The sequence below is a fragment of the Capricornis sumatraensis genome, chromosome 3 (assembly GCF_032405125.1).
Source record: "Capricornis sumatraensis isolate serow.1 chromosome 3, serow.2, whole genome shotgun sequence".
Taxonomy (NCBI): domain Eukaryota; kingdom Metazoa; phylum Chordata; class Mammalia; order Artiodactyla; family Bovidae; genus Capricornis; species Capricornis sumatraensis.
In genome coordinates, this window is record NC_091071.1 from 84,130,256 (window position 1) to 84,142,135 (window position 11,880).

The window sequence follows — 11,880 nt, forward strand, 5'->3', positions numbered from 1 at the left end:
CCCTTTGTAACTAAATTCCATTAGTGTACTTAATCGCATGCTGCTGCTGCTGCTGCTGCTGCTAAGTCGCTTCAGTTGTGCCCGACTCTGTGCGACCCCATAGATGGCAGCCCACCAGGTTCCCCCATCCCTGGGATTCTCTAGGCAAAAATACTGGAGTGGGTTGCCATTTCCTTCTCCAATGCACGAAAGTGAAAAGTCAAAGTGAAATCACTCAGTTGTGTCCAACTCTTAGCGACCTCATAGACTGCAGCCTACCAGGGTCCTCCGTCCATGGGATTTTCCAGGCAAGAGTACTGGAGTGGGGTGCCATTGCCTTCTCCAATTTAATCGCATATTCTGCATAAATCTTAGATTCATTGAACAATGCTGTTTATATATGAATTAATGAGCATATTTTATTAATAGTTCATCAAATTTCACTTGCTATATGTGAAATATATGTATTTCCTGTTGCCCTCATTCTTCCTGATACTTTTCTAGAGCAGGAGGCTACTTTTTCTGTTTTCTTAGAGGAGGAGCTAGTTTAAACTGGGCTATGAGAAAAACAAATGGTGAAATTATAGCCACCTTAGGCCAAACATGGAACTTCCCAACAGCTCAACTGTAAAGAACCTGCCTGCAATACATGAGACTCAGGTTCAGTCCCTGGGTCAGGAAGACCTCTTGGAGAAAAAGTAACAACCCGCTCCAGTATTTTTCCTGGAGAATCCCATGGACAGAGGAGCCTGATGGGCTACAGTCCATGGGGTCACAAAGAGTCAGACAAGGCTGAGCATCACACACACAGTGCATGAAGGCCAAACAATTTGCAAGACACCAGACCTTTGACTGTGCCCATCATCCCTGCTACAGATACAGACAAAACAGAAGGCAAGAAATGCTGGTCCTGAGATTGGGTTCCCGGTATTATAAAATGGGTATGTCTTTAAATATCACTGAGAGAGCTTTTATGCCTGTGACTTCCACTGAGTTTATTACCCTGCAGAGAAATGCTTGTAGAAACAATACTTGCTCTCCCTGAAGGGACAGTTATTTGGAGTGATTGCAACTGGGATTTTTTTTTTTTTTTTTTTTGCTATGCTGTATTGAAGGAGTCGGACATGACTGAGCAACTGAACTGAACTGATTGAAGGAGGGGCAGAAAGGTGAGATTGGGTTTTATTGTTGTTTTAGGCACTAAGTCCTGTCCAATTCTTTGTGACCCTGTGGACTGAAGCCTGCCAGGCTCCTTCTGTCCATGGAACTTCCCAGGCAAGAATACTGGAATGGGTTGCCATTTCCTTCTCTAAAGGATCTTCCCGACATAGGGATCGAAGCTGTGCTTAGCTGAGCCTTTTATTATCCCCTTATCTCCTGGAGAAACTTTCTTCAGAGAGGCTGGTAATTTTAATTGTGATTTCTGAATATTGAGAGCATGTTTTATAAAGTATGTCCCTTAAGTCCAAAGTATTATCTTTATAGCTTTATTTTCTCTTGTTTCCATAGTGGCAACTTAACTTTCTTAGCTGTGGAAATTTTCAAACATATGGGAACTATGAAAGAATTGTGTAATGAATATCCATATATCCATAATCTAATGTGTTCTAGGTTTATAATTTAGTAACACTTTGCTTTTCTTGTTGACTTATTTTATATTATTCTTCTAAACTTGCTAGCTTCTTTGATAAGAAAGGTAATTCCTTTATTAACTACCTAGTTACCCTGAAAGATAATGTCTACTAGAAAGGCAAAGTTTTTAAACCTTTCCCTTAAATAACCACATTTCAGAGTCAGAAGTTGTTGGTAAAATCATCTCCATTACTAGCAAGAAGAGGATGTGTGTGTGTGTGTGTGTGGTTGTTTGATCTTTTTTTTTAAGAGTCATTATAGTCTCATAGATTTTTATATAAAATTGTATAAATCAATTACTGTTATTCTTTTGGATGTTTGAATTGTTCAACTTTGGGCAGTAGCCACCCACCAATCTTCTTCTGGCTTGACTATCCACTTCTCATGGGGTAGAAAACATGATTTTGTGAGAAGTGTTGCATTTAAGGGGAGTATGAAATTAGGCTTTGAGGTGGAGTGATATCAAACTTAGTTACATTTACCAAACAGATGGCAAGGAGAGAAAGCTGAGATTAAACCAGAAGGGAAATATGCAGCTTTATTTTGACATGCTATTTTCTTTTCTAGATGCTAAGTATGATTTTTAATGGATACTAACAATTATTTTGTTCTGCTGCCCATTAAGTTGGGAAGAGCTTATTTGAGCTCAACTCTTTCATTCATATTTTTATCTGGATTAAAGGGAGAACTGTAAGCAATATTGTGAGTCATTTGTTCTCTCAAAGTGAAATGCTTTTCAAGGGAGAAATATCTTAAGATAATATTAACTCTTTTCCAGTGAATTCTAGAGAGTTTTCTGAATTTATCATCAAATAAGTTATACTGAAGAAGCAAAAGTTAGAACCAGACATGGAACAACAGGCTGGTTTCAAATCAGGAATGGAGTACGTCAAGGCTGTATATTGTCACCCTGCTTATTTAACTTATATGCAGAGTACATCATGAGAAATGCTAGTCTGGATAAAGCACAAGCTGGAATCAAGATTTCTGAGAGAAATATCAATAACCTCAGATATGCAGATGATACCACCCTTATGGCAGAAAGCGAAGAACTAAGCCTCTTGATGAAAGTGAAAGAGGAGAGTGAAAAAGTTGGCTTAAAATTCAACATTCAGAAAACAAAGATCATGGCATCTGGTCCCATCACTTCATGGCAAATAGATGGGGAAACAATGGAAACAGCGAGAAATTTTATTTTAGGGGACTCCAAAACTACTGCAGATGGTGACTGCAGCCATGAAATTAAAAGACACTTACTCCTTGGAAGAAAAGTTATGACCAACCTAGACGGCATATGAAAAAGCAGAGATATTACTTTGCCAACAAAGGCCTGTCTAGTCAAAGCTATGGTTTTTCCTGTACTCATGTATGGATGTAAGAGTTGGACTATAGAGAAAACTGAGCACCAAAGAATTGATGCTTTTGAACTGTGGTATTGGAAAAGACTCTTGAGAGTCCCTTGGGCTGCAAGGAGATCCAAGGAAATCAGTCCTGAATATTCATTGGAAGGACTGATGTTGAAGCAAAAACTCCAATACTTTGACCAGTTGATTTGAAGAGCAGACTCATTGGAAAAGTCTGTGATGCTGGGAAAGATTGAAGGCGGGAGGAGAAGGGGATGACAGAGGATGAGATGGTTGGATGGCATCACCGACTCAATGGATGTGAATTTGAGCAAGCTCCAGGGACAGGGAAGCCTGCTGTGCTGCAGTCCATGGGGTCGCAAAGAGTCAGATGTGACTGAACTGAACTGAAGCTATATTGAAAAACATAACTAAACTTTTTGTTTTTCACTAAGTTTTTTATGTTGAATTTCAAATCCTCTACAAGAATGATTACTTTTCAATACTTAGGCAAGTGAGAATCAAACTATTTGGGTCATTCAACCTATCCATATCAGAGGAGTAGATATTTTTAATGGAGAGAAATGTAATTCATCTGCACAATTCAATTAAATTGTAAAATCAAAAACTGAAACTAAATTCCAGTCACCTAAAAATTAAGTACTAAAATATTCCAGCCTTCAGAAAAATGTGAAATTTGGAGTAATGTGTAATGATCTTCAAATTTCCTTTATTTGTGTATTTTGTTTTATCAAGTGCAAAAGATGCCTCTGCTGTTATGATAACCTATTATAGCAAATAATAGCCATTTTACAACTCACCAATATGAGACTGGGATGAAGGAAATGTGAGAAGGAAGATCCCCATAGATGTAATTAAAGGTTGAAGGATTTGGTCCCTTTCAGCATAGACCATCCGTGGATTATTACATCCCCAGTAAAGTTTCAGGAGATATGTATTGAGCCTTGAAAGAAACTGCTTGCATTCATTATTAACAGCAATAGTAATTTTAAAAAGTGTCAACACGTTGTATCACCACATTCTGTTCCTAACATTTATAAATACAGTCTATAAACTACAAGTAATTTACCCTACATCAAAATGAAACTAAACCAAACAAACAAAAACAAAGAATTATTTATATTTGATTTCTTGCATTTCAAAATTCTTTCTACTTTTTAAGAATATGTGTGTATAAAAGGATAGATTGCAGAAGATGCCTTAAGATATATTCATGTTATTAATATTCTCCTTTGGCAGAAACAAAAAGACATAGAATGGAGGAAACAATAAGAGAAAAGGGAAGACAACCAGCTGCCCAACGTCAAGCAGGGGGACTGCACTGTATTACTTAATTCAATAATACCACAATAAAGGTAGCCATTACTTTTTATTATAGCATATCGGTGCTTCTAAGAACACTAACAGTGAGAAATAAATGAATATGGCTTCAGATGCTGCAGATGACAGTGGGAGGCCAGGTTTAAATTCACCCCCATGAAGTCTTCTTGAATTGTGTCACTTGTAGAATTTGTATTTGACTTTTGGAAACATAAAGTGTTCTTGCCACTGAGAACTAATTAAGAAATCTGGCTCTCTGTGACTGAGTTCATTTTGTTCAGGTTGACTGCGTGTTCAAGTTTGACTCAAGATGCTCATCTAATGTATCCTGTGACCAACTGTTTCAGATGAATTAAGGTAATTGCTTAGCTCAACACTAGTCTGATCCATTCCATGAGAATGGCGTTCAAAGCCCTTAACAGAGGCAGCTACCAAATCACCACTCCAAGTTTTTAACAAGCTTAAAGGTCAAAATTTCAAGTTGTGCTTTGGAAGGAGCCTAGAGTAAGCCCATGCTACCATTAGCAAATAAAGAGGAGGATGTACCTTGTAGCAGGTATCAACATGGATGAATCTCGCAGACATTAGGTTAAGTGAAATAAGCCAGACACAAACAGTAGATACTTATGACTCCACTTATATGAAATTCAGGAGCAGACAAATGTAATCTATGCTGATAGAAGCCAGAATGGGAAATGGGTATTGACAGAGGAGGGGCACCAGCGAAGTTTCTAGGATAATGGAAAATTTCTGTATCTTGACCTAGAATGGCAACTCAGAGTATATGCCTATAAAAACTCTCTCAGCTGTACACTTTGTGTACTCTACTATATGAAAGTTTATACCTAATGAAAATAAACAAGAACATTTTGAAAAAGTACCTGATTAACTGTAACTGATTAAAAGCAAAAACATTCAAATGATTTGTCAAAGGCCCCAAATAATTTCATCTTCACAGTGGTGTCATTTGACTACTGTAAATGGGTATGACTACTTGCTTCTGTATTTAACTTGCTTTATCTGCTATGTAAACTCAGCAAAGCATCAAAACTCAGGCCATAATGAGCAAATTCAGTGTACTTGCTGTGTCTTGTGGCAGCTGTATTTCAAGCAGAGAATAGAGAAATCAGGTCTTCCATAACAGCCAGAACCACACCTCAGGAACTCTTTCCTGAAATAAACATCTCTTGGGTGCTTTCTGTGAGCCTGATGCTACTACGATCACAGCAGACACATGAGTGAACAGCTAATACAGGATCACTACCACCATGGACCTTACCTTCAGGATTAGAGAAGAGAGGGAAACATGCAACTTAACCATAAAGGCACAAAATACTCTCAGCTGGTTGTAAGTATCAGATCGGAGGGACCATTTCAGATGAGGTGATCAGAGGAGGCCTCTTTGAATATGTGTCTCTTGACCGATGACTTGAATCATGAGGCAAAGCCAGCTGTGTAAAAAACAGGGAAGCTGAACCAGGAGGAGAGAGCAGCGAGTCAAAGCCCCAGAGGTGAGCAAAGACTTGACAGGTTTGATAAACACAAAGAAGGCCAGGGAACCTGGTGGGGACATTGTAGAAGAAGAAATAATGATCTTGGAGGCCACCGTAAAGAGAATGAATTTAATTCTAAATACAATAGCGAACCATTGACGTGTTTTAAGGAAGCGGCAATGCGGATGAAGTTAAACGAGGTATATTTAGAGGTAGGACGGATCAGGAATGTATGGATTGAATAATGGAGAAGAGAGGAAAGGAGAAATTTAAAATATCTGCTTCACTTTAGGCCAGAGTAACTGACAGCTATAGTGATGGTTGTACCATTCATCAAGGTAAAGGAGAACTGGGGATTAAGAAATTCAAGGCAAACGAGTTCATTTTAGACAGAGTTTGACCTAAGTTTCAGCATTCTCACAAATGAGTACATTTGACTTTATTAGATGAGACAATAAGACTCGGGGAAGATCAAAACCATCATCCATGTTACTTTGAATTTATCCCTGAAAACGATGGGCCAATTGTATTTTCCTTGAATAATGAGGACAGAATTTTTAGAATCAACAGGGATATTTCCAACATTATCCTGCTGAATTCCTAAAATAGTAATATCCTAGAAGGAGTGATCGAAAAAGGACTGGATTCATCCATACCATTGCTCTATCATGTGACAAAACATTTCCAACTTTTTGGATGATTGCTGAATGAAAAATTCTGGAGATTTTCAAAACCTAGAACTAGCAAAGGTGCTGTGAAACCAAATTTTAATACACCATTAGCAGATATGCCTTCCAACTAATCTCATATTTTTAATTAAAATTGAGATGTCTTAGCTCTTCGGCAAATGTCCTTCTCTTCAGAGAAGGAAATGGCAACCCACTCCAGTATTCTTGCCTGGAGAATCCCAGGGAGGGAAGAGCCTAGTGGGCTGCCATCTATGGGGTCGCAGAGTCAGACACAACTGAAGCAACTTAGCAGCAGCAGCAGCTCTTTGGCAAAGTAAAATAACTTCTATTAATTTACCCCAAAATATTAGGAAAAGTATATGAAATCATTTATTTTAGCATTGACTTGGAAATAAATATATGTAACTAGAAGTTTGGGTAAATAAGTTTTGGTTTCTTATACATAGCGGAATAGTATACAGCCATTAAAAATAAAATTTGTATGCACTGAAATAAAAAATATAAAGGACACAGGTGAGGAAAAATACAAGTTATAGTAAATACAGTCTATCTCTTTTTGAGTTAAAAAGAAGAAAAGGTCAAATTGTGGTTAATTTTTTTCCATGACTGGGTTATTTTCACAATGCTTAGATTTTTATAATAACCACATATTACTTTTGTAATAGAAAAGAACCATAGAAATATTTTTCAAAACTATCCAATTCAGAATTCATATAAAGTAGAGCTTATGAAGCTTAGCTTTTCAGCATTAGGAATGCTGAAGTAAAAAAAAAAAAAAAAACAAAACACAAAACCCAATATAGTTTTGAGGGGATGACTGGTTTTTGCAACAACAAAAAAAATTTAGACTTTTGAATATAAGGTTGAAACAGAACTTAGAAGAGGGATGTGAACAAGATCTATGCTAACACCCGAGCACCCCCTTCTTGTTCCTCTATCTGATATAATTTCCTCTGACCAGACTGTTGTCCTAGCTAAGCTATCACAGGGTTCAGTTTTTCTCAAATGTGCAATCACTTTGGGAAGGAGACCACTTAGTTTTCTGGGTTTAGTTATTTTATATCTGATTATAAAGATGGATCAGTTCAGTCCAGTTCAGTCGCTCAGTCATGTCTGACTCTTTGCAACCCCATGAATCACAGCACGCCAGGCCTCCCTGTCCATCACCAACTCCCAGAGTTCACTCAGACTCACATCCATCAAGTCGGTGATGCCATCCAGCCATCTCATCCTCTGTCATCCCCTTCTCCTCCTGCCCCCAGTCCCTCCCAGCATCAGAGTCTTTTCCAATGAGTCAACTCTTCACGTGAGGTGGCCAAAGTATTGGAGTTTCAGCTTCAGCATCAGTCCTTCCAAAGAATACCCAGGACTGATCTCCTTTAGAATGGATTGGTTGGATCTCCTTGCAGTCCAAGGGACTCACAAGAGTCTTCTCCAACACCACAGTTCAAAAGCATCAATTCTTTGGTGCTCAGCTTTCTTCACAGTCCAACTCTCTCATCCATACATGACTACTGGAAAAACCATAGCCTTGACTAGACGGACCTTTGTTGGCAAAGTAATGTCTCTGCTTTTGAATATGCTATCTAGGTTGGTCATAACTTTCCTTCCAAGGAGTAAGTGTCTTTTAATTTCATGGCTGCAATCACCATCTGCAGTGATTTTGGAGCCCCCCAAAATAAAGTCTGTCACTGTTTCCACTGTTTGTCCATCTATTTGCCATGAAGTGATGGGACCAGATGCCATGATCTTCGTTTTCTGAATGTTGAGCTTTAAGTCAACTTTTTCACTCTCCTCTTTCACTTTCATCAAGAGGCTCTTTAGTTCCTCTTTGTTTTCTGCCATAACGGTGGTGTCATCTGCATATCTGGGGTTATTGATATTTATCCCAGCAATCTTGATTCCAGCTTGTGCTTCTTCCAGCCCAGCGTTTCTCATGATGTACTCTGCATAGAAGTTAAATAAGCAGGGTGACAATATATAGCTTTGACGCACTCCTTTTCCTATTTGGAACCAGTCTGTTGTTCCATGTCTAGTTCTAACTGTTGCTTCCTGACCTGCATATAGGTTTCTCAAGAGGGAGGTCAGGTGGTCTGGTATTCCCATCTCGTTCAGAATTTTCCACAGCTTATTGTGATCCACACAGTCAAAGGCTTTGGCATAGTCGATAAAGCAGAAATAGATGTTTTTCTGGAACTCTCTTGCTTTTTCCATGATCCAGCAGATGTTGGAAATTTGATCTCTGGTTCCTCTGCCTTTTCTAAAACCAGCTTGAACATCTGGAAGTTCACGGTTCACATATTACTGAAGACTGGCTTGGAGAATTTTGAGCATTACTTTACTAGCATGTGAGATGAGTGCACTTGTGCGGTAGTTTGAGCATTCTTTGGCATTGCCTTACTTTGGGACTGGAATGAAAACTGACCTTTTCCAGTCCTGTGGCTACTGCTGAGTTTTCCAAATTTGCTGGCAAATTGAATGCAGCACTTTCACAGCATCATTTTTCAGGATTTGAAATAGCTCAACTGGAATTCTATTGCCTCCACTAGCTTTGTTCGTAGTGATGCTTTCTAAGGCCCACTTGACTTCACATTCCAGGATGTCTGGCTCTACGTGAGTGATCACACCATCATGATTATCTGGGTCATGAAGATCTTTTTTGTACAGTTCTTCTGTGTAATCTTGCCACCTCTTCTTAATATCTTCTGCTTCTGTTAGGTCCATACAATTTCTGTCCTTTATCGAGCCCATCTTTGCATGAAATGTTTCCTTGATATCTCTGATGTTCTTGAAGAGATCTCTAGTCTTTCCCATTCTGTTCTTTTCCTCTATTTCTTTGCATTGATCGCTGAGGAAAGCTTTCTTATCTCTCCTTGCTATTCTTTGGAACTCTGCATTCAGATGCTTATATCTTTCCTTTTCTCCTTTGCTTTTTGCTTCTCTTCTTTTCACAGCTATTTGTAAGGCCTCCACAGACAGCCATTTTGCTTTTTTGCATTTCTTTTCCATGGGGATGGTCTTGATCCCTGTCTCCTGTGCAATGTCACGAACCTCAGTCCATAGTTCATCAGGCACTCTGTCTATCAGATGTAGTCCCTTAAATCTATTTCTCACTTCCACTGTATAATCATAAGGTATAATCCTAAATGGTATGGATACCTAAGTTGATTTATATATTTCCTGCAATCTGAGAAGAACTGAATCTCAAAAGAGCTTGTTTTCACTAAATTTCTTTTGAAAGAGTAGATGTCCGAGAATATTAGCGCTAATTATGAAAACGTGGAGCAGTGAGGGAGGACCTGCTTTTGTAGATAATGAAGCATACTATAAAGCCTTTGTATTCAGAGTATCTTCTTGACTTGAGAAAAAAAAAGTAGATCACTGGAAATGAATAAAGAATGAAGACATAAATCCCAATGTACATGGTATATCCTTTATTTCAATGCGAAAAATGTTTATAAGTTAATGAACAGTTCTTTCATAACTGGCTACTCATTTGAAAAATTAAGGTGGATCTCAACCTCACCACAAGTACAAAAGTAAACTTCACATGGATTAAAGATTAAAATGTAAAACAGAAAACAATAACAAGCTTAAAAAATATCAGTGTATCTCTTCACTGCTGACTAAGGGTTAGAGAGAAATATGACAAAGACAGAAGACTCACAAACTATAAAAGATATATTTGACTTAATAAAGTTAGAATATACTTCTATAGAAAAAATGACAATACTTGAACAAAAGATAATCTGTTACAAATTAATTTTTTTAACTAACCAATCCAAGTTTTTTAAAAAGTGGACAAAGGATATAGACAGCTTAAGCAAAGGATATAGACAGCTTAAGCAAGAATTAATCTAAATGGTCAATAAGTATATGAAAGATTCTTAACATCCAAACTGAAGAACCAATAAACTGGCTCAGCAGTAAAGAATCCACCTGCAATGCAGGAGATGCCAGTTCGATCCCTTGGTCAGGAAGATCTCCTGGAGAAGGAAATGGCAATCCCCTCCAGTATTCTTGCCTGGGAAATCCCATAGACAGAAGAGCTTGGCAGGTTACAGTTCATGGGGACGCAAAAGAGTTGGATATGACTTAGTGACTAAACAACAACATCATTATTGAAGCGTGATACCAAATACTTCTTCAGAAATACATGGTAATTAGTAGCCTCCTACATTGCAGTAGACATGTAAGGCATAGTGTTAGTAAAAAATAATAAAACAAATGATAAGTGCCTATGATAAGATCAGCATCTATGATAGATCATAAATATATATGTATATGTGGAAAAGAGATATGTTGAAAGGATGTTCACCAAAACATTAATTGAGGTGATCCCAAATATTAGAGTTTCAGATCAGTTTAGCATTCTTCCTATACTTCTTGAATAATTGTTTTCAATTGGTATAATGCTAAATCCTCCATTAAAATTTGTGACAAAATTAATTCTTATGAACTCAAAACCATTAAAATATACACATCTTTCAAACTTCCCTAATTTTATTTTGAATTCAAGTTTGATTGGAGATTGGTTTTACTGGAGATGGAGGAAGGTGGAAGGAGATGAGACAGTAAGAAAACATGGTCACCAAGGCACGGAGCGTTGGGATGGTCCTGAATGAGATTCAGATGGAATGACATCATACAGCACTAAAAGTTTCCATTTCATCTCTTCTCATTCCTATTTTAGTAACCTTTGACATTTGGAGAAACAAAGCCTACAGTCATTTTTGTCCTCTCTCCCCAGGGCCTGATTCAACAATTGTCAGTGAATATTTGTACTGTAGGCAGCAAAAAAAAACCCAAAAAACAAAAAAACCTCTAACCTTCCTTTCCTTTTGTCACTCTGAGTCCAAGAGAAGACAACAGAATACAGGACCAGTGAGTCTTTTCTTTGGATATTTAAGATTCATTCTCCTCGTATTTTAGATTTCCTGATCCCCCACCCCCACCCCAGCCTCATCCCAAACTGAAATCTGATCTGACACCATCTACCCAGCTGGCTTGGTTGCTTATAAAGACTGGTTGTGATTAGGCACCATGTGGGCTACAATGTGAGCCTGTGTTACTAATAACAAGTGGGACGGACAGCCTGGAGAGACAAGAAGTGCTCTTTATTCCCATTTACGTTACCGGAAAAATAGACATACACAGAACCAGTGCCATGTGAAGTTTTTTAAGGCAATAAAAGTGTTTTGAATTCCTCGACATCCCACGAGTTTCAGTTTTATAAAATGTGCCATCTATTTTCTTTCTTTTCCCTCAAGTCTTTCAGCATCACACATTTAGCCTGGCTCTCTCCTTTGTCTAGAGGCCAGGGAGGGTTCCCAGCATATGCTTGTGCAAGAAAAAGGGATGTTTGCCTTCTTTCCAACCTTACCCCCACACTCTCATCATGCA